The following is a 5,213-nucleotide window of genomic DNA, read 5'->3' on the forward strand; positions in this document are numbered from 1 at the left end:
CTGTACCATTAAAAAATCTCCTTTGAGCAACAAAGGAAAAAGGCAAATAATACCTAAATTAACTGATCGGTTTGCCACTGGCTGACTTGGCGCGGAGGGTTAGGGCGGTGGTAGTCATTGCCTTGAAGTGGGTTTGAATCCCACTACTGATATGCTCTTTTTTCTTCCATAATTACCAAACAAAGTTCGAAGGGGATTTTTTAATGGTACCCTTTTGAAACTTGCAACCGGGCTTTCATCAGTGATTCAAAGCCTCTTCAATCTCCAAGTATGCGAAACTGCCAGGATTAAGCTCCCAAAAAGCTTTCCCAGTCCGATGATAAAGATTCAATCAATCAATTATTGACCGGTGTATGAGGCGTTGCGACCGTGCCATATTTTAAACTGATTGTCCTGCTTTGGTATTATGCACGTTATAACGTCCGCGTTTTGTCGCTTTTACCTTTTTCTAAACTTCTGCTATGTTTGTCATATATTGTTTTTTTTTGTTGTGATGGTCAAAAATAAAAACTACCGGTACCTTAACTGTATCAACCAAAATAAGACATATCTTTTGATTTGACGTTACTGTGAATTTTTTTTTACAAGTTAAAAAAAAACCTTAAAACCGTAATTGGGGTCTAATTTGATCCTTCAATGAAAGGTTGCTAAATATTTGCACTTTGAAGTCATCAGTTCCTTAGTTTCGTTGGTGAGGGGTTCAGCATTGTCCTTTATACTTCCTAACAGCCTACTGTCTTATTGCGTGACTAAAAATGGACTACACAAATTTTTGATACATAAACGTTGTTTGGGGTCAATTTGACCCCACTCTTTTCTTTACGGAAATAACAAAACTTGCCAGTATTTCACGATTTAGTTGTCGGCGAAGAAAATGTGGTTCAGTGGTCGAAGCGGCTTCTGTGTTAAATCTAGCTATTTAAGTACTTATGTAACAGTGAGGGTAAAATTTGACCCCCAACAACGTTTAAGAACAAAATCACATGAATGTGCTACCGGTAGCCAAAACTACGAATAACCTATCAGAGGCTTTATTAGTCCCAGCATCTAGATTTAAACCAACCAAAGGAGGAAACAGCAGCTATGTTTTTATCACATCTGGACATCTTCATTTGGCCTAAACTTAACTTTGGACTACAAAGGTGGTAGAAAACGTTTAACTTCATTAAAACAGACGTTCTTTACAAGATATAATCTACTGAATCAGCATCGGTTACATGATAAACTCAGACCAAACATTTTGGTGGAGTATACTTGGCTACTGTCAGAGGGAAGCAGCGTGCCAGGTAGCGTTGCAACATTTATGTTCGAGTAGTTGCTCTCCTTTGTTACCAATTTGGCGGAGGCGCTTGATTGTTTTCAGTCGCATTCTCACTATCAACTATTTTTCAATATAAACTGAAAAAAAATGACTGGTTTTTCATGAAAATAATGCGTAAGTCAAGCCACGTTGATACCGACACCAACACTATTCCGAGAATAAATGTTTTGGTGCCATCGCACGAAACGTCGTCACATAAGAAAGTCAACTATGGAGGCCATTTTTCCAGACGAAGTGCTTGGTATTTCCGAGTGCCGATTTGCAACGTCCCTTTATTAAAAACAACAGCCTTATGTGCTGCGGTGGTGAGATTTTTTTCTGTTAGAAAAGACGCGCTGTAGCCACATCGCGCAGGACTTAGCGGCTCCCATTTTGAATGATACGTAAGGTGACAATATAGAGGTGTTTTCTATGAGGACGTTGAAATGGCAGTATAAACGATGAATATATCATTTGCTTTCAAGGTCATTTTGACGTCACAAAGTGCTTCCTGTGTTAGTTTAAGACAAAGTAGTAATTGCGCGCACCGTAAAGTCTACGAGAAGTGAAAGTTGGGCAACCATGCACAGCTTCTGCATAAGGTTACTGTGTTAACTTTACAATGATGCGCAAGAAAAAAAAACAAACCCAAGTGATCTTTGTATTTGAAGAATGTGCGGCATGCGAGTCGTTCGCATTACCTGTTTGAATGGTTTGTTCAACCGCCTTCTTTTCCTGCTCCCTTGAGACGAATTATGTCACTTCTACTGCATCTTCGAACTCGATTCGTTCACGTCAGGAGAGCAAACTCGGAAGACAGACTCGCAGCAAAAGTTAAGGGTGAACAGTAAAAATGCGTGAGATGACGTAAAGAGTTTATTTTACAATATACTGTCTGCTTTCACTGAGGGGTGTTTCAAGGATGCAACGTATTTCAAAATTCCGTTTGATGAATAATTTAATTAATCACAGGGCTTGCAGAGACTTTATCATCGTTGACATACCCTTTTTTCTGTCGCAAAGCATTACAACGAGTATTTAAAATGGTATTTTGCAACGAGATGCAATCTAACGTAACTTAAATAAAAAACGTTTTCGTATTCCACAGGAAAGGCAGGCCACATTCTGAGTGGACAATGGATTGCCACTTAACCAACAAATTTTACGTAACAATAACGTTTACTGAACAATCTGGTAGCCATCATTATCAGCAGTTACAAAACTACGTTTGGCCTCGCCTCGTTTCGTCTCTGCCGTGAAGTAAATGTCGGTTACGTTTAAATTGGTCTTACGCATTTTTTTTCAAAACCACCCAATGAAAATTCTCTGCGTACGCCACTACATTGGAGTACCGGTCAAAAAATCCCCAATAGGCTTTCACCAAACCGCAACAATTTGAAAACCCACTGTATTGAGATTCTCTTATGTAAACCAGGGTTTGCACAAAACTTAAAAGCAAGCTCGAGTTAGTCAATATTACTGTAGAGTACTGTAGTTGTTGCAATTATGCAAATCGTGGGTAAAACATCAACTTACCAAAAGCAGTGGATAGACCCAAATGTCCCTGTAAAAAAGTCAATTACACTGTAGTCTGATTTTATGTAGATGATGTCTCTTGGACAGAGGACTTGCCAAAATCGAAATACTGTACTAATTAAACTGTTATTACACTTGCACGATAAACAAACCCAGGCTTAGTTTTTCAATAGAAATTATTTTGGTCATGCATTTGAATAATGCAAGTTCCAAAATATTAAAAAAAATTGCAATAAATCCATCTCTTTATTCTAACAATCTATGGTTGGAGGTGGTGGAAGTGGTTCTATCAATGCCATCAAGAAACAGTTGCTTGGTTATGGAGAGATTGGTGGCTAGTTTTGAATGGTTGCTGAGGTTTCATTTGATTGACAAGCCGGGATCGATGGATTGGTTGTTTGTTTTGATTGATTGCGAAGTTTGCATTGTGGTCAAGTTGAGCGGTTGAGTCTAATATTATAAAATGACAATATAGTTTAGACATTAAGTCATTTTATGCCAAAAGTAGTAGTATCAAATACTTGAAATAATTGCTCACAAATTTGAGATACAGAAAAAAAATATATACTAGGCTACTATATATACATCCCAATCCAGTTTTACAACACTCAATGCAAAAATCTCTAAATCTCTCATTTAAATACGGCCTGTGTTAAATATTATGAACAACGAGTTGTCACTGCCAAAGACAGTGTGTCCAAAATACAAATTTCAATGCATATATCTAGTCGCAGCTCAACTGCTATAGAAGCAGCTCAACTGTTCAAGCAATTAAACAATACTTATCATGTTTGGTTGAACAAATTCACAAAAGCACAAACAACTGTTGCTGGACCTTTATGCTTAGCTGGACAACTTTCTTGCATGCAGCAGCATATTTAAAAAAAGTTTTAGCGGGATTTTAAGAATGCATACATTGTGTTTCAGGTACAACATATGTGGCTGCAGAGTAAACATAACGGATAACAAAGTCATAATTACCCGGAAAAGTTAAGCTTGTAGTAGAATAGTAATGTTGCGATCAACATGAATTATGATCTACAAAAATGGCAGTCAAGCACATGTGTGACATCAGTGCAAGGTTGAAAAATCCAGGAAAAGTTTTCTATTTTAAACTTCATGGCGAACGATCTGGAGATCCAGTGCGACTGCGGCTTCTGTAGCTTCCACTGTTGGCTGAAGGTGATCGACTTCCTCTACCATTTTCATTGGAATGCTCTCTGGAAACTTTTCTATGCCGGTTGTCTCTAGACCCGGAACGAGTAGATTTCTTGTATACAGGACTTCTAGATCTATGACGATCTGGGGAACCTCTATTGTAACGATTTCCACGATCTCTACTGTTACTTCTGCTTCGTGAGTATGATTTACTAGCTCTAGGTGAAAGAGATTTCGATCTGCTTTCTTTAGGAAGATCAGCTGTTACATTAATTCTTCTTCCGTTAACTTCTTTTCCGTCCAGTTTTTGCACTGCTCGCTTGACTTCATCACGATTTGCCAATTCAACAACACCTTCATTTTTTCTGTAGTGATGTGCATCGGCATATATGACTTCACCATAAGGACGAACCATTTCTTTAAGGTCTTGCCAACCAATTCGACTTGACAGATTTTCTACTATGATGCGATAACCATCATCACTTGGTCGACCAAAATATCCTCCAATCCCACTGCTACGACTTGAACGAGAAGATCGAGGAGGCGCAGGCGGAACATAACCAGAAACAAAAGCCCCACCAGCTCCTCTAGGCGTGCCTCTGGCCATCTCAAGAAGTACTCGCTCTCCACATAAGTCGCGACCATTCAGTTCATGAATAGCATCTTCTGCATCTCGGTAATCCTCGAACTCAACAAAACCAAATCCATTTTTTAGCATAATGTCATATATTTTTCCATATCCCCGAAAAAACCTTTCTACATCATATTCACGAGCCCGGTGACTAAGGCGCCCAACATACACACGAGGTCTAGACATCATTAGACTATTACCTTTGAAAATTAATGGATATCTTCAAGTTAGATTCGACAGCAGCAGTTGAGAAAATCTTGCCCAAGAGAATTTTTCACAGTAACTACTGTTAACCAAACACACTAGTAATCTAAAAATTATCAACAAATATTTTCTTGAACTCAAGTGGTTTGTTATAATTCTGAACTGGAGTATAAATAAATTAGGCTGTGGCTATATTTACCCTATATAGTGTAACAATAGCCTCAACAGTGTTGCCAGATAAGGAATTCTGCCCTAATTGAGAAAAGTTTAAAGCTGTTGAAAACAAAAACTTGTATTTTGGAATTTTTTTTTAGTCTCCTAACTCTGGCAACACCTAATTGTGGAAAAATAGCCACTTCCAATAAATTATTCCCAAGAGAAACT

General features: G+C 38.3%; 1 pseudogene across 2 annotated transcripts; it reads right to left on the bottom strand.

Moving 5' to 3' along the window:
- Window positions 1-2,711: 2,711 nt before the first annotated feature.
- LOC145771821 (serine/arginine-rich splicing factor 4 pseudogene) lies at window positions 2,712-4,979 on the bottom strand (annotated as a pseudogene). 2 transcript variants are annotated; one of them, XR_014289259.1, is made up of 2 exons: window positions 4,826-4,979; window positions 2,712-3,286 (listed from the first exon to the last, which is right to left on the bottom strand). The product of XR_014289259.1 is annotated as a serine/arginine-rich splicing factor 4 pseudogene, transcript variant X2 (transcript). The 2 variants fall into 2 exon arrangements; XR_014289258.1 differs by having other exon boundaries at window positions 3,818-4,979.
- Between the last annotated feature and the right edge of the window lie 234 nt (window positions 4,980-5,213).

Source organism: Aplidium turbinatum, chromosome 6 (genome assembly GCF_918807975.1).
Source record: "Aplidium turbinatum chromosome 6, kaAplTurb1.1, whole genome shotgun sequence".
NCBI lineage: Eukaryota > Metazoa > Chordata > Ascidiacea > Aplousobranchia > Polyclinidae > Aplidium > Aplidium turbinatum.